Source organism: Bubalus kerabau, chromosome 13 (genome assembly GCF_029407905.1).
Source record: "Bubalus kerabau isolate K-KA32 ecotype Philippines breed swamp buffalo chromosome 13, PCC_UOA_SB_1v2, whole genome shotgun sequence".
Lineage (NCBI taxonomy): Eukaryota > Metazoa > Chordata > Mammalia > Artiodactyla > Bovidae > Bubalus > Bubalus kerabau.
The window spans coordinates 2,635,086-2,657,001 of NC_073636.1; the positions used below are offsets into that span (position 1 = coordinate 2,635,086).

Below are 21,916 nucleotides of genomic sequence, written 5' to 3' on the forward strand. Positions count from 1 at the left end.
GCATGGAGTGTGAGTGCCAGGGGACAGTGGTTCTGCTCGCTCGGTCACTGTGGTGTCCTTGTGTCAAGCCGCGGGGTGCACGATTCATGCTTGTGGAGTGGCTTGGAGCAGACAGCAGCGTGTTTGTATCTCTGTGGAACTTATCAAATGTGAGCTTGCTTTGGTGAAACAAGTTTTAAAGATCTGATTGCTTATTTTAAAACTGAAGTGTAGTTGACTTACAACGTAGTGTTAGTTTCAGGTGTAAGCAAAGTGATGCGCGCGCGCACACACACACACACACACACACACACACAGATGAGCTCTATGTCCTTATCAGATTACTTTATGTGGTTGTGGATTTGGGCCCAGCCAATCCCTCTCTTTCACCGCAGCTCCACTGAGGCCTCTTCTGGAAGTCATCGGCAGTGAGAGGCGTCAGAGGAGGAACTGTGCACTCTGCTCTGTGTGGCTGGCCCCATCCTGGGTGCTTTGCCCTGGCTGTCTCCCTTCACCCCACCCCGACTTCTGAGGTGGGTGCTAGCAGTACTTCCCTCTCAGAGAAGGCAGTGGCACCCCACTCCAGTACTCTTGCCTGGAAAATCCCATGGAAGGAGGAGCCTGGTAGGCTGCAGTCCATGGGGTCGCTAAGAGTCGGACACGACTGAGCGACTTCACTTTCACTTTTCACTTTCATGCATTGGAGAAGGAAATGGCAACCCACTCCAGTGTTCTTGCCTGGAGAATCCCTCCCTCTTAAAGATGCAGAGTGGGTTCAGAGAGGTGCAGCCAGTTGCTCGCAGACCACACAGCTGGTAGACAGTTGTCCTCGGTTTCCTCTGATGGCCTTCTCCTCGCTTGCTGCTCGGGGTGTGCTCTGGATCCAGCAGCATCAGCACCTCCTGGGAGCTTGGTAGAGATGCGGAGTCCATGGTTTCCATGAGAATCCTGTCTCAAACAGAATCTGCTTTTCTACCAAATAACCTGGCAATTTGTATGTATGGTCAAGTTTCAGGGCTCTAAACTTAGGTTATTCCTGAGCCACTTCTGTGGATTTGGTGAAATCTCTCTTTCACTTGAACTTACTACTCATCTTTTCCACTTAAACATTTTCACTTGAAAATAATAAATAACTGATAAATAACTAGTAACATGATAACATTACTATAGTAAATAGCTATTAGTGTATTTGTTGTGACTGTAGAGACTGACATAATTTTTCATATATAGAAGTTGTGTTAATGTGTATGCACTCTACATTCTCTCTCCATGTGTAGTGGTAAAATACCTATATTTTACGTGTAAGCTGTACCTTGAATAAAAACTGTAATAAATTAATTATAAATTATCTCTGTGGGCCATGAGTGGGAGTGTGTTCCAGCCGTGGTACTTTGTAAATGTGGTCACCAAGTCTTCCCCTCCCATGTGCACACCCCTGAAGCGTCAAGCTCCCATCAGGTGGTGGGGCTGCCTCTCCATCCTTGGAGTCTGGGCCTGACCACGTGGTTTGCTTTGCCTGCTGCTACGGTAGCACGTGTGACACAGCAGAGGCTCATGCAGGGGGACCCACACTCTTGCCGTCCTCACCAACTTGGGATCTTGGTGTGAACCAAAGTAAATGTTTACTGATTAAGTTACAGAGGTTTGAGGTGGTTGGTTACACTGCGCAAACTCACTGATATGACAGTGCTCTAACATTCTGTTTGTAAAACAGTACTTTCCCATGTCTAATAGCAGATTGGAGCGAGAGAATCTGTTTTGATTCAGTCTTGCCCAGTTACTCTTCACTTGAAAACAAAATTTAAATATTGAATATATCGGGGAGAGCACTGAATGCTAGTCTTTTTGTGTTCAATACATAGATTCATAAAAACAGGCCTCTCAATGTGAGTCTCTTATATTTGTAGGTTTTCTTTTTCCCCTCCACTGAGCAATAAAAATATCACACTTAGCTAAGCTCCCCATTGCTTTGAAATAAGACTGTATCTCAAGCACTGTGGCATCTGCCATTAGTGGTACTTTGCAGGCATATACTCTTCTTTGGCAAAAGAAAAATATAATTGTATTTCCCATCACAATAAATCCCATGGAGAATTATAATAGTCTCTTAAAAATATAAATATTTACCAGTTACTGTTCCCTTGGAGAGTGTAAGTATTTTGTTATTTTTGAAAGAAGCCAACTTCTATTCACTGGCAAACTTACTGAAAGTTAACATTTTTTAAACTTCAGTGAAATGTCATTTATAAAGCATAACATTCACCAACTCAAAATGCATGATTCAGTGGTTTTTAGTATATACACAAAGTTATGGAACCATTTTTACAGTCTAACCTCAGAACATTTTCATCACCTCAAAGAGAAATCCCACCCCCTTGAGCAAGTGGTCCCCACCTTCCCTGCCCTTCCAGTCCTGTACAACCACTAACCTGCTCTCTGCATCTGTTCAGTTCAGTTCAGTTCAGTTCAGTCGCTCAGTTGTGTCCAACTCTTTGTGACCGAATGGACTGCAGCACTCCAGGCTTCCCTGTCCACCACCAACTCCCGGAGCTTACTAAAACTCATTTCCATCCAGTCGGTGATGCCATCCAACTATCTCATCCTCTGGCGTCTCCTTCTCCTCCTGCCTTCAATCTTTCCCAGAATCAGGGTCTTTTCCAATGAATCAGTTCTTTGCATCAGGTGGCCAAAGAATTGGTTTCAACTTCAACATTAGTCCTTTCAATGAATATTCAGGACTGATTTCCTTTAGGATGGACTGGTTGGATCCCCTTGCAGTCCTAGGGACTCTCAAGAGTCTTCTCCAACACCACAGTTCAGAAGCATCAATTCTTCGATGCTCAGCTTTCTTTTATAGGCCAACTCTCACATCCGTATATGACTTCTGGAAAAACCATAGCTTTGAGTAGACTGACCTTTGTTGGCAAGTAATGTCTTTGCTTTTTAATATGCTGTCTAGGCTGGTCATAACTTTTCTTCCAAGGAGAAAGCGTCTGTATCTGTGGATTTGCCTATTCTGGACATTTCATATACATGCAGTCATACAATATGTGGCCTTTGTGACTGGCTTCTTTCATTTAGTATAATATTTTTTTAAGGTGCATTCATGTTGTCACATGTATTTATGTTGCATTCTTTTGATTGCTGAATAAAACTTATTGTATAGATATACTATATTTTTAAAATCCATTTCTCAGTTCATGGATATTGAGATTATTTCAGCCTGTTGGCTATCTTGAATAATGCTACCATGAAAAAATACATCAAATTTTTTTGTATGGACATACATTTTCATTTCTCTTTAGAATTACTGGCCATATGGGGGAAGATCCCTGGAGAAGGGAATGGCTACACTCCATTATTCTTGCCTGGAGAATCCCTTTGACAGAGGAGCCTGATGGGCTACAGTCCATGGGACCCCAAACAGTCAGTCATGACTGAGTGACACACACACACACACACACACACACACACAGAGTAATTCTATGTTTAACAATTTGAGGAATGCCAGACTGTTTTCAAAAGTGACTGCAGCATTTTATATCCCAGAAGCAATGTAGGAGGGTTCTGATTTCTCCAGATTCTCATCAACACTTTTCTTAACCTGTTCTCTGATTAAAGTTATCCTAGTAGGTGTGAATAAGTATCTCATTGTGGTTTTGACTTAATTTTATATGATGGTTGAGGATTTCTTTGTGTATTTGTGTATCTTTTTTGGAGAAATGTCTATTTATTTACTCATTTTTAAATTGGGTTATCTTTTATCATTAAATTATAATAGTTCTTAAAATGTTCTGGATATAAGTTTCCTATTAGATATGCAATTTGCAAAAATCTTTTTCCATTTTGTGGGTTGTCTTCACCTTCTTGATGGTGACCTCTGAAGCACAGAAGTTTTTAATTTGATGATGTCCAACTTACCTATTTTTTTTTCTTTGTTGTTTGTACCTTTAGTATTGTTTCTATGAAACCATTGTCTAAATCCATGGTCACACAGACTTGTTTCTATGTTATATTTACTCCTAAGAGTTTTGTAGTTTTAGCTCTTATGTTTACATCTATGATGCAGTTTGCACTATTTTTTGTGTGTATGGTGTGAGGTAGGAGCCACCTTCATCGCTTTGCATGTGGATTTCTAGTTGCCCCAGCACTATTTGTTGAATAGTGCTTTTCAGCAAATATATTTTGTTATATCTTTTTTGTTATTATCTTTTTTACATTAAAAAATATTTTTGTTATTATCTTTTCCTCTTGAGTGGGCTTACATTTTTTGAAAACCGGCTTTTGTTTACACCAGCATTAATAGGAGCTGGGATTTGGGGGCTTTTTATAACTATTTATTAGGTTTTCTTCTATGTTATAGAAAACTGTCTTTCTTCTTTTGAAAGACCAAATGCACACACAGAGACACATAAACACAGAGATTTGTAGAGGCTGATACCCAGACACATGTGCTTACTCATCCATTCGGTCTCTTCTTTAACAAAGATCCCATTTACATCCTTCAGCACCTAGAGTAATAATACTTGGATGAAAAAGTTGGTAGCTTATGGCCTTGATTCACATATGAGTATAGCAGTTACAGAGGTCAGTTACAGAGGTTTGCCCATCATATCCCAGTAGCTAAATAGTTCATGACAAGCTGTTTATACCGCTTCACTTTTATATAGTTAAGTATTTCAACACTGGGTTTCCCAAATGTTGTAATATCCTAGCCATGGACAGAAGTAGAAAGGCTTATGGAATAATGCATCAGTTTTATGCCGGATAGTTACTTAAGGAATTAGAAAAGGAAAGCAAAATGTGTCCAGCATTTAAGTCTCTGGTTACAGAGACTTAAAGACTTGGGCACCAAGTGGTCTGTCAAAATGAAGAGCATGGTATGGCAGAGTTATTAATCAATGAGCTTTTTTGGAACTGAGCTTGATTCATAGTCCCAGGAGGAAAACAGTTTTAACTTCCCAGCCCTAGGCGGACCATTCAGTTATTCATCTGTTTACTGACAATGTGGGAGGTACCTAATGTATGATAGGCACTACCTTGGTGCTGGGTGTATACATCTTGGTTCTAATCTTTTCTTTTTTTAAATGATATGGTTTTCATTTGTGGCTGTATTGGGTTGGCCAAAAAGTTTGATTGGGTTTTTCCATTCGATGTTACAGAAAAGCCTGAATGAACGTTTTGATGAACCTTTCTACCTGGGAGCTTACAGTAGACATCTCCACAAATAGATGATGATCTTTGCAAAATGCCAGTTCAGATTTTACAGACATCATTTTCCATGTCTGGGTTGCCAGTTTTTCTGCCTCTACTTTCTTTCCAGATGGAAATGGACTTCCTCTTACTTCTGTGTACTTTTAACACCACCAGACCCGTGTCACTCCCCCACCCCACACAACATCTTGGAAAGATCTTGAAGCCTAAAGTCAATATCAAGTCCAAAGTCTCCATAACAACTTCTTAATGAAGACAATACAAAAATACACATAAAAAATATTGACTGTTTGTACACAGATGCAATTTCATTGTAAATCTTTCCTGTTCTGCACTGTTCTTCTTTGAAAGGTTTCTTAAAATTACTATCAGTTTTACTATCAATCAGGAAAAGATCATTGTATCTACTTCTAGAACATTTTGAATATCCTTGTTCAACTGCTGCTTAATTATTTTGGTAGGTCAAGAGGTTGAATTGGAGATCAGCAGCTTAATAAATTATATAAACCCTGTAGGCTGAGTGTAGCAGTAACATTTCTGATTTGATGATTATGTGTTTTGTCATCTGTTGAGAAACTGTCACTAATTTATTAATGTCTCTTTCTGATGCGTTTTAAAGAATACTAGGGGTTTTGATTTTGAAGTACAGAGATTTCCATGAGAATTCCAGAAGTCCTTTACATTCACTTTTCTCTGTTCTGTGTCGTTCCTTCACAGAGGACAGTGCTGTAATTGGACTAAGCAGAAATCACGTTTAGCCAGCCCCAAGCCATCTGGTACGTACTCTGCACATGGTGGGTAAGAGTTGATAGTTTTTTGGAGTTCTACAACTTTCAGTCTGTAAAATGAATTCCTTCAGTCACATTGTTATCCCATCTGAAAGGCCTCTCAAAACTGGTTCACAGATGTTTTCTTTGATGTTGTGGAACACTCATCACCTGGCATTTTCTAGATTCAAGTTTATTCATTCTACCAGCTTTGGATGCTTCATTTTCTGCTAGATTTTCTTGCTGTCTGCACTGACTATTGTGTACATTTAGTAAGCATCATTGTGCTAGTCACTAAGTCGTGTCTGACTCTTTGTGACCCCATGGACTGTAGCCTGCGAGGCTCCTCAGTCCATGAGATTTCCCAGGCAAGAATACTGGAGTGGGTTGCCATTTCCTTCAGATATTATTATTAAAGTTACTGTTTTATGTAGTTCTTTCTGAGGATAAATGTATGTGACTTGTTTTTAATCTTACGCACATTTTGTTTAAAAAGATTCTCACAGATGCGAACTCACTGTCAGCCTGAATCCACCCTCCGTTTTATGGGAGCTACCTATAAAGATGATGTAATTAACTCCTTCCAGTGTTTCTCTGAAGTTCTGTTTTACAAATCTTTAACAAAATGCTAAAACAGAAATCAGAAATATATATGCACAGTTCTTTTTATTTATAAATGATGAATTGCCCATGCTTTATTCAAGAGCCAGAGTCGTAATGAATGCTCTTTTACAACTCTTTTGGCCAATTGTTATTTTCTTCTTGGTGTTGTAAATAAAAAATTTGAACTATATGTCATTTCTTACTTCAAGGGACAAGAAGTAATTTTATGTGATCACATGAAAAAAATAACCAGCAGATTTATATTTAATGCTAAAGAATCTGCCTGCAATGTGGGAGACCTGGGTTCCATCCCTGGGTTGGGAAGATCCCCTGGAGAAGGGAACAGCTATCCACTCCAATATTCTGGCCTGGAGAATTCCATGGACTATATAGTGCATGGGGTTGCAAAGAGTCAGATACCACTGAGAGACTTTCACTTTCACTGATATCACATGTTCTTTGGGCTTCCGTTGTGGCTCAGTTGGTAAAGAATCTGCCTGCAATGGGGGAGACCTTGGTTCGATTCCTGGGTTGGGAAGATCCGCTGGAGAAGGGATAGGCTACCCAGGCCAGTACTCTTGGGCTTCCCTTGTGGGTCAGTTGGTAAAGAATCTGCCTTAAATGTGGGAGATTTGGGTTTGATCCCTGGGTTGGGAAGATCCCCTGGAGAAGGGAAAGGCTACCCACTCCAGTGTTCTGGCCTGGAGAATCCCATGGACTATAGTGGATTCCAGGCTCTATGGACAGAGAAGCCTGGTGGGCTACAGTCCATGTGGTCGCAAAGAGTCAGACACAACTGAGTGACTTTCACATCACATCATGTCTATAAGTGAGCTCCAGGTCCCAAGCATTTAAAATCAATATTATTTTCTTCTCCACGTTTCACGCCACGTCAGACATTCCATTATCTCCTGGCAGGGCCCATGGCTGATTTTCTTCCAGCCTTTCTGTGAGAGGAGGGAAGACTCATACTACCTGACAAGTTCTCCATACTACCATATCAGTACTTAACGATGACAGAAGAAGATCAAGAAAGTAGATTTATTATTGAATGTTCCTACTTATTTTTAGTCAAGTGCAGTATATTTTACTGTTCCCCGTGGATGATTCATAACCATGTCTCAGCAGGCAAACTCAAGTTGGGAATCTAAACAATTCACTAGAGACTTTAAATCAGTGTGGACAGGATATCTACTTTTTGGTTTCTTTTTAATGTTTTTTTTTGACTATCTAGTTTCTCTGTGCAATCACTGTATTATCCTTAAAAAATAAGTATTGTTCATCATCTGTTTTACATGGTCCCTATGAAGAATTAGGTATTTTGTGAAAAGAAAGACTTGATTTAAGAATAAAAAAAATAACCTAGAGCTTAGAAGTTGTTTGTTCTATATTTTATGATTTCTTGTATATTAAGTGGTATAAATGCCACCCATTTGATTTTACGAAGACTTTAGATGGCATTGAGGTTTCCCTTGTGGCTCAGGTGGTAAGAATCTGCCTGCAATGCAGGAGACCTGGGTTCAGTCCCTGGGTTGGGAAGATCCCCTGGAGAAGGGAATGGCAACCCATTCCAGGATTCTTGCCTGGAAAATCCCACAGACAGAGAAGTCTGGCGGGCTACAGTTCATGGGGGTCACAAAGAGTCGGACACGACTGAGTGGCTGACACTTCAGACGGCATCGGGCCCTGGGACGACTAATGTAGAACGTGGGCTCCTCTTCCACCCCCACACCCGATAGGACCTGATTGAACCTGGCATCTCACTTGTCACTGGAGTTTTGATTGTCATCTTTGTGTTAGGCTTGCCTTTTCCCAGGGAGAAAATTCTTGTGTGTTTCCTGACATCCTCTTCTAAAAGTAAAAGCATTTTGCTCCAGCAACATTCAATTGTTGCTGCTAAGTCGCTTCAGTCGTGTCTGACTCTGTGTGACCCCAGAGACAGCAGCCCACCAGGCTCCCCCGTCCCTGGGATTCTCCAGGCAAGAACACTGGAGTGGGTTGCCATTTCCTTCTCCAATGCATGAAAGTGAAAAGTGAAAGTGAAGTCGCTCAGTCGTGTCCGACTCCTAGCGACCCCATGGACTGCAGCCTACCAGGCTCCTCTGTCCATGGGATTTTCCAGGCAAGAGTACTGGAGTGGGGTGCCATTGCCTTTTCCGATTCAATTGTTGGCTCTCTTTAATAATGAATTTTTATCCTGAAGTGAAATCTGATACTTTTATAATGTCCTCCCATATTTAAAATTGGAAATATCTGGACCCTGGCATCTGAACTATTCTTGTTTCATCTTGAACACTGGCATAATTTTGTCATGATTCCAACAGTGGGATGTACATATGTTCTAAGTGGGTTACTTTTTTTTAGGACTATTACATCCACAGTAGGCATTCAGAATATATTTTAATTGCTGTAATGGCAAAAGGTATATTTTATGTTTTTCTTATTTAAGTTACATTCAGCTTAGCTTTTCATCAGTGTTAAAATAGAAAGAACCAAATGAGATGAATTATCCTCACTCTTAAATTTCTAGCTTCAGAGTGAGTCTTCTTAAAGAGGAATTTATTAGTTTGGTCAAACCAAAAGCTATGTGTTCAAGTTTCATGAAAGAAAACAACCCTTGATACCTACTGACCTGTTTTGTTTCCATTTCAAAGATATACTAATTGCGAGGCAAAACTTACCTAGTTTTGGGGGTTGCTTTCTTCCTTTCGGAGTGACTCGAAATTGTTTTTATTAAATATTGGTTATGTACAGAATTTATACTATCAGTGCCTTGTGTGAAGCTCACCAAACTTTACGCTGACTTTATTTTTACTTCTACTTTTGAGCCTTATGCATTACCCTCACCTTGTTCACACCAGGAGAAAAATATGTTGTGCCAAGTTATTAGCATCTTTATTCTAGGGCTGCTGCATTGCTCTATAGGGACAAAGAGGCTTCTTGCTTGTTAAGCAGTGATGAGTGCAGCTATTTTAAATACTAAAGTGTTACAGAAACTTATCCAAGGTACAGAAACAAGGATCCGTTACACATTTTCTTGGAGCCTATTCACACATCATGAAAGTCTTGGCTTGGGCGCCGCTGAGCAGACCCGAGATGGGATTTCTGCAAGAGTGTTTTATTAGGGCAGCATTCCCGGGGGGGGAGGGGGGTGGGGGGGATGAGGGAGTGGGGAAGGGAAGGGAGAAGGGAGCCAGACAGGGGAAGGTGTGGGCAGTGTCTCTGCCTCGACCCAATACCTGGAGGAGCTCTGGAGCACAACTGCTCCAGGAATCTGCTCCTTCTGCTCTAGCGAGGGAGCTGGCCTTCCCATCTCTGCCTCAGACACCGACTGTGGTCCGGTGGGAGAGGGGCTGCAAACCAGGGAACACTTGACTCTGTATCTGCAGGTAAAGCAGCTCTGGAAGTTGAAGAGTGCTTCTCTTAAGAAATGTGCAGTTGCCGTCTTTAGAAGCAAAACACAAAAGCTGGGAGGTGGGCACACAGGACAGTTAAAAGGTACCAGTGGTATCTGGATAGACACTGGAGTATCTCCTCTACCTAGTCACATGTTGTCTCACCTACTTCCTCACTTATCTGGGCATATTCTTCATCCCTTAGTCCATTTCCTGGTGTCAGTTACATTCATTTTCTTGCTTCGAGTTGGTCATGAGCTACTGCTTCAAACAGCAGAATCCCAAAGTGACTGCAGTGTTGAGAGATACCTAGGTAGTCTTCAGTAAATAGAGCTGCTACCTGTATTAGAGTTAGAAGAAAATAAAAATCCATAATTTCAAAGCTTTCCTTAGATGGGTGTCTTCATGGATAACAATTTCAGTGCCCTGATAAAAGAGGCAGGGATATTCTGTGACTATATTGTTGGCATTTATTCTTGCTAGAAACATTTCCAAGCATACATGTTAACGCGATGATTTCTCATTCTCATCTATTTTAACCATCCTTATAAATTTTATACTTTAGCTTTTGCCTTTAAAAGTATTTTCTTAAACCTTTTATGAAAATATATGATGTTTCTGAACTGAATTGAAATGATGGTATTTCCTTTTAGTCAGTTAAGTTGCTTAGTTGTATCCGACTCTCTGTGACCCCATGGACTGCAGCACGCCAGGCTTCCCTGTCCATCACCAACTCCCGAAGCTTGCTCAAACTCATGTCCATCCAGTCGGTGATGCCATCCAACCATCTCATCCTCTGTTGTCCCCTTCTCCTCCTGCCTTCAATCTTTCCCAGCATCAGGGCCATACATGACTACTAGAAAAACCATAGTTTGACTAGACTGACCTTTGTTGGCAAGTAATGACTTTGCTTTTTAATATGCTGTCTAGGTTGGTCATAACTTTTCTTCCAAGGAGCAAGCGTCTTTTAATTTCATGGCTGCAGTCACTATCTGCAGTGATTTTGGAGCCCCCAAAAACAAAGTCTCTCACTGTTTCCATTGTTTCCCCTCTATTTGCCATGAAGTGATGGGTATTTCTTTCCTTGGGCACTTTCAACTCAGTATAGCACAAAAGTGTGGCCTAGTAGAAACAGCATGTGAACAGCAAGGCATTTCTCTTTAGCCTCATTTAAAATTAAAAAAAAAAAAAAGGTTGTGGTAACAGGCTGAATTGGAGGCTGGGAAGTCCAAGATCACACTTGAAATTAATTTAAATAATATATTTAGCCTAGCATATCCTAATTATTATCATTTCAACATTCAATACTGTTAATTATATTTTGCTTTTTTATTTTTTATTGGGTGTAAATTCGATGCTTACAACAAATCTCAATTCCAACTAGCTATATTTCAAGTGCTCAAAACCACTTTGGCCAATGGCACTGTATTGGACAGTGCAACTTCAGAATGTTATAGAAAAGCTCTGATAAGAGGCTTCTTTCCTTTGAGACAAGACTTTTTGTCAGCAGTCTGAATCTTCCAGCTTGGTAACCCCATTCAGTAAAGCAATGAGGTGGCATTGTTGTCCACAGAAAGTGAGCTGATCTGTCTTTGATGAGCTATTGTCACTTCCATTTGGTACTTAATGCCCTGTAGGCACGAATTATGATGAAAATGATTGGGTTTGATAGCTAAGATATCAACGATAACCTTCAGGAGTGCAGAGTTACTTTTTGAAAGACCCTGGGTCTTGAATGAAGGGGAGACTGTGTAGAAATTTTAAAGAGGAGAGGAAGGCATCTTAGAAAATGGAAAAAATGATGTATATGTATATAATGTGTGTTGGCAGAGAAGAGTGTAGAGAAGTTTGAGTACTGGCATGTAATCTGACAAGGCTGGAATACTAACTACACAGTAAGAAAGGTAGTTAGTGTCTAGACTGATGCCAGTTTTGAAAACCTGGATTGTGCAGAGTATGAAGTGGGATATCATCATGGCCTAGTTTACACACTGGGCTCTGTTTTTGGAATCCCTCCAAAATGTAGTGACTTGAAACAACAGAAGCCACATCCTCACCTCACATTTCCTGTGAGTCAGGGGTTCTGGAAGGGCTTCTTTGTGCCCTTCTGGCTTAGAGGACCTCTCAGGTAGCTGCATTCAAACGGTATCTGAAGCTGCAAGAGCAGGAGGCTGGAGCAGCTGGAGGCTGGCTGGGTTTCCCCGCCACAGGCTCAGGATGTCTCTGTGGGTCTCTCTTCATGGGTGACCATGGGCTTCCTCATGGTCTGCTGGCTCTAGGGCAGCTGGTGCTTCCATGGGCCCTGTGATTATTCCCCCTGACAAGTGAGAGGCTCCTCTGCTCGGGAAGGCTCCTTGGAAATAATGCTGCTTCATTTCCATCACATGACTTTGTACTGGGGAGTCACGAGCCAGTCCAGTTTCAAGGGGAGGAGACATAAATGCCCACTTCTCAGCGGGAGGGTGCTAAAGTCGCCTGGTGTGGAGGAGTGTTGGAAGAACTGCCCCGGAACCCTTCCCAGCACCACTGCTGCCTGCACCTGGCCCCGGGCCGTGCCCTGGAGTGCTGTAGCGTGAGCTCACCGCTCATTCCTGGGCCCACTTCCACACGGGCTCTCTCTCTCCTTCCCTCACCTGGGGAGCTAGACTGGGCAGCCCTTAAGGACAGCTGAAGCCTTCAGTTCCGGCAGTGAATGGCCAGCCCTGGCCTTCCGTCCCCCTTTCAATATCTTCACTTGCCTTTGCTGGTAGAGGCTCCCGCTAGGGTGGGCATGCCCCAGCCTCACATTCTCCTCGCTTTCTTGATTTGTGGAATAACTGAGGGGTAAGAGAAACAGCAAACACAAAGGGAAAGAAGAATCTTCTAACCCTTTACTTCACCCCTCTACCACGTAGGGATATCTTCTTCGTACGAAAGGATTTTCACCCTTGGCTAACGGCAGGGCTTTTCTCTCCCTTCTTCCATTTCTAGAGTGGCTCTCTATTGCTCTGTTTTTGGTTTCCATGAACATCTGGGCTTATTTCCCGAGGTGATTAGAAGGAAGGAGGAAGGATATGAGACCAGCACATGACTTGTGTAAGAGAGCTTTCCTAAATATTCCTAAGGCCAGCATTCTGCCACATCCTGTTCTCCCTGGTTTTCATAGGAAGGTCTCCATTCTTTGCCAGAATCTCAAATTTATCTGAATACCAGCCTTGAAACTAGGTGTGTGATGAGCTTTCCTGTACTTTCCTAGCCTTCCTTCCTCTTGCTAAGTCACAGCCTTTAACTAGAAAAGATTAAAATGCCAACAGCAGAAGTTTAGAGGTATTAAATTCTGCAACTTAATTACTATGAAATACATTAAAAAGAAGACTTGATGGATAGAGAAATGGAAAAAGATCTAGGTATTCAAAAAGGCTAGTTGGTAGGAATATGGTTGCTCACCGGGAAAAAAATCTTTCAACTTTTCTTTATTTTTAAAATAAAATACTAGAGAAGAAAAGCATAAACCATAAAATTATAGTGTGATACATTTGGGAAAATAATGTACGTTTTCTACTTTAGCAGTTGTTGAAGTCTTATCCTGTTTTTCAGTCCAAATAAAATTTCAGAAATTTTTGTCCTTAGCAAAGTTATTTGTCCTGACTTGTTTCCCAAAAGATTTGAAGAAACTGAAAAAGGTCTAACAGTCCAGTATTTTTTAGTTTGACTAGGATTTTCACATATAGCTTTTTAATATGCTATTATTGAAGTTCTTAAGACATTAAAATTGCTTTTGTGTGACATTTTCCAAGACCCCTTGTGCAATCCTGACAGCAGGAACTTCTTATTCCAAAGACAGAGTTTCTTGTCCCCATATATGGTCCCACACTCCCCTATCTTGAGTTGGGTAGCCTGAATCTTTTCCAGGTCTGAAACATTTTTCCCCTGCTACAGTGAGAAGGTTTGCCTTGTCTGGTTTGTTTCTGTAAAAGAGAAAGAAAAAATAAAGCCAATTTAGCTCCCTGACCCTTTTAATTTTTTTGATTTGACCAGTAGTAGTTGTTGCATTTGCAAAGTCTTTGCTTACTCTTCTGAAATGAACAGAAGAGCAGGCTTCGTGTTTTCATTGTCCTCAGTTGGGGAAGGGCAGCTTGCTGAGGACTGAGGACTAAAATAAACCCTCCCAGGAAAGGGAACCAGCCAGTGACCTTGGGTCGTGACCACCTTGCAGATCAACTGCTCCCTTCCTTGCTGTTTTTGTGGCTTCTGGCGGGGCATCAAGTGTCACAAATGCAGGAGGAGAGCAGTGTGAGGAGGACTCCAGTGCCTCTGCGGGCAAAAGTGCTGACGTGATCTCCTGACCCCCTGTATGGCTGCAGGCTTTCACAGCGGGCGGGCAGGGAGCGGCAAGAAAGCACTCCTCTACAAAAGAGAAGCGGCAAGAAACTGATGCCATGGCGGTGACTTTTACACTCCTCGAGGAATAATAGAGCAGTCTGGAATTTGGAGAGATGCGTGCAGTTGTTAATAGCCCTTACTGAGCCAAAAGAGTAATAAAAGTCACACCTACTTCTCGAAGCAATTAGAAGCGTATTGGAAAACTGGAGGGTGCTCCTGGTGACTTTGATAATTTCTTACCTGGTTCGCTGCCTTTTGGTGTGGGATGAAGAAGGTGAGCTCTGAAGCCTGCGGCTTGGTTTTCCCATCTGGAAAATGAGCACACTGTCACCAATTTCATTGTGTTTTGGGTCTTTACAAGGAGGTGGAGGATATGCGGGACCCATCTTCTGTAGGTAGTATCTTCCTTCCCATTTTTCTCTCCATGGATATTTGTGAGCCTCCAAACTACTTTCTTCTGTGTGACGTTTCCCACGAGCCCTTGAGTGGTCATGAAAGCAGGAACGGCTTATTCCAAAGAGAGAATTTCTTGTCTCCCCATATTTTTCTGTTTTGACCTGGACATCCTGAATCTTTTCCAGACCTGAAACATGGGTCTACCCACTTCCCCCCACCAATGGAAGTGTTCACTTTGATCTGTTTCTGTAAAAGGGAGAAAAAAATAAATAAATAAACCCCACTCAGCTCCCTGGCACTAGAGATGTTAACTCTTCTCCTTTTGCTCCTCAGAAACCCTCTGCTCTTTCTTCTGTACGGAAGTAAAGGAAGGAAGGTTCTGCACCTTGAGGAGCTTCGGGTACTACTCTGTCCTCCCATTAAGGACTTTCTCCTGCCTAACGGGGCCCACCCTCTCTGCATTTAGAATCTGTGGCTTCTGGTACAGGTGCTGCTGTTAGGATGACCGTCCCTGGGTTGAATCCCTCTTCCTGTAGTCATGCCGTCTCTGCTTCTCCTCTCTGCACACATCTGCTGGCACGTTTGCCTCTCCTGGGGCTTATTTCTGCCATTCCCACAGCTTCAGTCCTATCTAAAAACCTGCCCTGCTTTGCCTGCCTTGTCTTTCTTCTTCCTTCTGCCTTTTTCACAAAAATTGAAGTGAAATTTATATGACAAAAATCACCCATATAAAAGTGAGCAATCCAGTGTCATTTAGCACATTCATAAACTTGTACAACCACCACTTCTATCGAATTCTAAAATATTTTCATCACCACCAGAGAAGCCCCCATACTCATTAAGCAGGTGCTTTCCCCACTTTCCCCTTTCCCAATCCCTGGCAACATATCTATGAATTTGCCTATTTTGGATATTTCATGTAAATGGAATCACATATTCTGTGACCTTTCAGTTCAGTTCAGTCGCTCAGTCAGGTCCGACTCTTTGCAACCCCACGGGCTGCAGCACTCCAGGCTTTCCTGTCCATCACCAACTCCTGGAGCTTACTCAAACTCATGTCCATTGATTTGGTGATGCCATCCTACTGTCTCATCCTCTGTCGTCCCCTTCTCCTGCCTTCAATCTTTCCCAGCATATTATTTTTAAGCGTCATCGATGTTGTAGCATGGATGAGTATTTCATCCCTTTTTATAGTTGAATACAATGTGCATTGTGTGCGTATGCCAGTTTGTTTATCCGTTCGTCCATTAGTGGACAGTTGTGCTGTTTTCATCTTTTGGCTGTTGTGAATCGTGCTGCTATGAACATGTGTATACATGTATTTGAGCCTTTTCCCGTTGTTCTGGGATATACCTAGGAATGGAATTGCTGGGTCGTATACTAACTCTGTGTCTAACTTTTGGGGGTGGGGTGGAACAGCGCTGGGTCTTCTTTACAGCCATGAGATCTTCAAGAGGCATCACGCAGGCGCTCTAGTTGCGGGCTCAGCTGCCCTGTGGCATGTGGGGCCTTAGTTCCCCAACCAGGATCAGATCCACGCCCCCTGCATCGGAAGCTGGATTCTTATCACTGGACCGTGAGGGAAGTCCCTATATTGAACTTCCTGAGGATTTGCAAAGCTCTTCTCCACAGTAGCTGCACCATTTTTCACCCCCTCTATCAATGCACTTGAGTTCCCATTTCTCCACATCGTTGCTGACACCTCTTTTCTTTTTCACTTTTTAAAGCCATCTAATGCGTGTGAAATGGTATCACGTGTGGTTTTGATTTGCATTCCATGATGACTAATGGTGTGCATCTTTTCATGTGGTGCTTGGCCATTTGTATAGCTTCTTTGAAGAAATGTTAGTTCAAGTTATTTACCCATTTGTTTAAGTGTGTTGCTTGCTTTTTTGTTATTAAATTGTAGAAGTTTTTTTGTTTTTTTTATATTCTGGATACTTGATCTTTCTCAGATATATGGCTTGCAGACTTTCTCTCATTTTATAGTTTGTCCTTTCACTTTCTTGATAATGTCTTTTAATGCACACAAGTTTTTAATTTTAATGAAGTTGAATTCACCTATTTTTTAATGCTGTTGCTTTTGCACGTGTCAAATATAAGAATCTGCTGTCAAACCCAAAGTTATATTTTGACTCTTCAGAGCACCTTCTCTCTTTGCTTTTGTTATCATTTTCCCTTGTCGTGATTCCGGAACTGTGGTACCGCACCTCAGGAGAAAGCAGCGGCCCAGTGAACAGTCATGTAGTTGCATCGGGGATTATTACAAGTGTGCTGGACTCCAAACACTGCTCGTGTTTGTGGTCACTGCCTTGGAAGCATGATGAGAACCTTGCTGGCTATTCAAAGCAGAGCCACCATGCAGGCTTCCGGGTGGCAACTGCTTGTTAAAATTTCAAGGGAGGCAGAGGTTGGAGAGATTAGAAGGAGGAAGACTCCACATGTCATTGCTGGCTTTGAAGATGGAGAAAGATGAGCCAAGGGATAGGGTCATCCTCTAGAAGCCTAGAACAGCTCCAGCCAACAGCATGTAAGGGAATCAGGACCGCAGTCCTATAGCAACATAGAACCAAACTCTGCCAGCAAACTAAGTGAGCTTAGAAGTGAATTCCACCCTAGGGACACTGAAAAGGAATTCATCCTTGCCGGCATCTTGATCTTGACCTTGTGAACACTGAGCACAGAAACTAACCAACCCTCCTAGATTGTGACCTACATAACGGAGAACGTTAAGATTACCTTGGAATGCCTAAAAAGAAGTGAATGTTGTGAGCATCATTATAAGGATATCTTGGTTATTTTTTTTTTTAAACTGAAGATTGCAGTGTATCATGTATTGTTTAGTAGATTTTTAAATTAAATATGTATTGATTTTATTCATGTAACAAATGAAAACAAAAAAATTCCAAGGGAGCCTTCTAGAAAAGAACAAAGCATGTGGGCTTCCCATTTGCTGTTCTCTGGTCTATGCATGTGTTCAATTGTGTTAGTCATTGTCTTCAATTATATGAGCATTTTTTAAAAGCCTTCTCTCATATAAAGGAAAACTGTGGCATAGGCATCAAAATCAGGAAGGAATCAGAAGGAGAGAGAGTGAGGAGGAAGACAGGTGATGTTGCCAGGATTGGTTGGAGGGGTTGTCACATTTTTTCCCCAATAAGTTTGACAACTGGTCCATTCCTTTGAGAGTAGTGAGGCTGGGTGAGGCCTCCACCCAGGGCTGCCCATGAGTGTCGGAGGTAACTTCGGGCCTGGCAGGGCCTCCTGAAAGAGGCTCCCTTCCAGGTAGGTGAAACAGGGGCTTTTCTTAGCTTCGCAGTTGGGTTAGGAGAAGTTTGGGGAGACACATAGACTAGGGTCCTGGGACCTTCCTGCACTGAACAGGAGCATCTGAAAGTAGAGTTCCCCCCTGGGTAGAGGGCCAGGTGGGAGCCCACGAACTCTGAGAAGCAGGTCTTCGAGGGGCAGCAAATATCATCAGGCCTGACTTGGGGACTAGCCAGAACTCACCACGGACTATGGTCCAAAGAGCTGGGTCTTCAGAGTTTGGCAGGAGCTTTACAGCATTACTGTGAGGATACAGTTCTCATCTGATGCAAACAAACCAGTCAACCACTATCAAAACCAACTGCTTGCTCTTAGAGAGTGCATGACACATAATAAGTGCTCAATTAATGATCGTCATTATTTGTGTTGAATATACCGAAGGGTGGTCTGACAGTTTGCTCCTTAGAGCTAGGAAATCCTTGGCTAGGATTTCCGGGCCAAGTGTAGACTGTCGCCTGTTGTCTGAGGCATCCACTGTGATGCTGCATTTCCTGTTGGAGTAGAAGTACTAGCAACAGTGGAATCGCATCAAACAGGGGCAACAAGAAGCTCCTCTATGTCAGTGTGCGCTTTCCGATCAGTTATGAGAGTGACTGTCTGCAGCGTTAACTGCTAAAACAGACCCAGAAATTCTGCACAGGAAGGGCTTTAGGAATCTGTGCCTCCAGTAAAAGGGCATGCGTCCCCTGCCTGTGCCCACTGCCTTTCAGGGACTTTACCATTTGATGGGGAACTCCAGGAGCTAAAGTCCGGACAGCAAGAGGACATACCAGATGTCAGCAGAGATCCCCTCTCAGAATGGCATGGAAGTGGAAGATTTACTTCCTTATTTCATGCTTTATCTCTTAAAATGGTGAACTTATTTTTTTTTTTTACTTAATTATCTAAAAAATTTCTTTTGCAACAAATATGGATTTATTGTGTTTAAAACTTTTTCTTTTAAAATTTCTATTTATTTAAATAAATGAATTTTTATTGAAATATAGTTGATTTATAATATTATATTAGTTTCAGATACACAATTATACTCCACTTAAAGTTATTGTAAAGCTCTGATTATGTTCTCTATTCTGTATAGTACATTCTGGTAGCTTTTTCCTTTTGTGCATAGCAGTTTTACCCCTTTACCTGCCTTGCTTCTTCCATTCTTCTTTTCACCAGTATGACTAGTTTTTTCCTCTTTATTTGTGATTCTGCTTCTGTTTTGATTTGTTGTTGTTACTGTTAAGTCACTAAGTTGTCTCCAGCTCTTTGTGACCCCACAGACTGTAGCACACCAGGTTCCTCTGTCCTCTACCACTTCCCAGAGTTTGTTCAGACTGCTGTCCATTGAGTCAATGATGCCATCCAACTATCTCATTCTCTGCTCCCTGCTTCTCCTTTTGCCTTCAATCTTTCCCCACATCAAGGTTTTTTTTCCAGTGAGTTGGCTCTTCACATCAGGTGGCCAAAATATTGGAGCTTCGGCTTCCGCAACAGTCCTTCCAATGAATATTCAGGGTTGATTTCCTTTAGGATGGACTGATTTGATCTCCTTGCTATCCAGGGGACTCTCAAGAGTCTTCTCCAACACCACAGTTCAAAAGCATCAATTCTTCGGCACTCAGCTTTCTTTATAGTCCAACTCTCACATCCATACAGGACCACTGGAAAAACCATAGCTTTGAGTAGATGGACCTTTGTTGGCAAAGTAATGTCTCTGCTTTTTAGTATGCTGTCTAGGTTTGTCATAGCTTTCCTTCCAAGGAGCAAGCATCGTTTAATTTCATGGCTGCAGTCACAGTCTACAGTGATTTTGGAGCCTAAGAAAATAAAGTCTGTCACTGTTCCCACTTTTTCCCCTTCTATTTGCAATGGAGTGATGGCACTATATGCCATGATCGTAGTTTTTTGAATGTTGAGTTTCAAGCCAGCCTTTTTACTCTGCTATTTCACTCTCATCAAGAGATTCTTTAGTTCCTCTTCAACTTTCTGCCATCAGAATTATATCATCTGCGTATCTGACATTGTTTATATTTCTTTTGGCAGTTTTGATTGCAGCTTGTGTTCCAGACTAGTATTTTGCATGATGTACTGTGTATAGATGTTAAATAAGCAGGATGAGAATATACAGTTCTGTCGTACTCCTTTCCCAAGTGTGAACCAGTCAGTTGTTCCATGTCTGGTTCTCTTGCTTCTTGACCTGCATACAGGTTTCTCAGGAGACAGATAAAGTGACCTGGTATTCCCATCTCTAAGAATTTTCCACAGTTTATTGTAATCCACACAGTCAAAGGTTTTAATGTAGTCAATGAAACAAGTAGATGTTTTCTTGGAACTCCCTTGCATTCTCCATGATCCAGCAAATGTTGGCAATTTGATCTCTGGTTCTTCTTTGTTACCCAGCTTGTACATCTGCAAGTTCTTGGTTCACATACTGGTGAAGCCTAGTTTGGGGGATATTGAGCATAACGTTGCTAGTGTGTGAAATGAATGCAATTGTGAGGTAGTTTGAACATTCTTTGGCATTGCCCTTCTTTGTGATTGGAGTGAAAACTGAACTTTTCCAGTCCTGTGGCCACTGCTGAGTTTTCTAAATTTGCCGACATATTGAGTGCAGCACTTTAAGAGCATCATCTTTTAGGATCTGTTTTGATATATTAATTCATTTGTTTTACTTTTTAGATTACACATAGAAATGATAGCACACAGTATTTGTCTTTCTCTGACTTTTTTTCACCAAGTGTAATATCCTTCAATTTCGTCCATGTTGTTGCAATAGCAAGATTTCTTTTTTATGACTTGAGTAGTAGTCCACTGTTCACTTTTCACTTTCATGCATTGGAGAAGGAAATGGCAACCCACTCCAGTGTTCTTGCCTGGAGAATCCCAGGGACGGGGGAGCCTGGTGGGCTGCCATCTATGGGGTTGCACAGAGTCGGACACGACTGAAGCGAGTTAGCAGCAGCAGCAGCAGTAGTCCACTATATATTTGTAACACATCTTTTTTATCCATTCCTCTGTCAATGGATACTTAGGTTGCTTCCATGCCCTGCAGTGTTTAAATAGTGCTGCTGTGAATGTTGGGGTGCGTGTATCTTTTTGAAGTAGTGTTTTCATTTTTTTTTTTTTTGGATATATGTCCAAGAGTGTGATTGCTTAAGACTTTTTTGTTTTGATGATTAAGCCAGATCAGAGTGATTATCCGGGAAAAAAGGTGGGACATTTTTTGTACATTTTTTTCCCATAGGCGGTGTTTTAGTCTGCTAGATATGCCATAACAAAATGCCACAGACTGGTTGGCTTGAACAACAGAAACTCATTTCCGCAGAGATCTGGGGGTTGCGAGTCATCAGGTGTCATCAGGTGCGCTTCTCCTGAGGTCTCCTTGGCCTGCAGATGGCCACTTCCCTGCTGTGTCCGCACAGTCTTTTCTCTGTGCACACACATCCCTGGGGTCCTTTTATGTGTCCAAATTTCCTCTCCTTACAAGGCTTGCAGTCAGATTGGATGAGGGCCCACCATTGGAGCCTATTTCTATTTTAATTACCTCATTAAAGGTTCCGTCTCCAAATAGGGTCACAGTGTGAGGTACTGGGAGTTCAGGCTTCAACCTATGAATTTTGGAGGAGACAAAATTCAGCCCATACTAGGCAGCACACGGGTACAGGAGAACATAGACAAGTAGGAATGAAGACCCAGAAAAGTGAGTCAAAAGTCAGAGCCATGGGGAATAAGAAGAATTTGTAGGAGGGGACTCTATGCACTGCTAATGAGATAGAAACTATTTTGTTACCTGATCAATGTATCAATTAGCTTTTGCTGCATAACAGACTAGCCCTAAAATGTCCTGGCGTAAACCATCAACCGTTTAGTTAGCTCACAATTGACTGG

The 21,916-nt window shown here is 41.9% G+C and overlaps 1 protein-coding gene across 11 annotated transcripts in view; it reads left to right on the top strand.

The window, feature by feature from the left end:
* The window catches only part of PLCB4 (phospholipase C beta 4), a 473,260-nt gene that overhangs the window by 170,736 nt on the left and 280,608 nt on the right, over positions 1–21,916 (top strand). For 8 of the 11 annotated variants that reach the window (XM_055543369.1, XM_055543373.1, XM_055543368.1 and 5 more), the window contains one exon: positions 5,911–5,969. The exons of 2 other annotated variants lie outside the window; for them this stretch is intronic. The gene's annotated coding sequence lies outside the window, so the exon portion shown is untranslated. Of the gene's footprint in view, positions 1–417; positions 513–5,910; positions 5,970–21,916 lie in introns of those variants that run through there. One more of the 11 variants, XM_055543375.1, reaches the window with a different exon arrangement.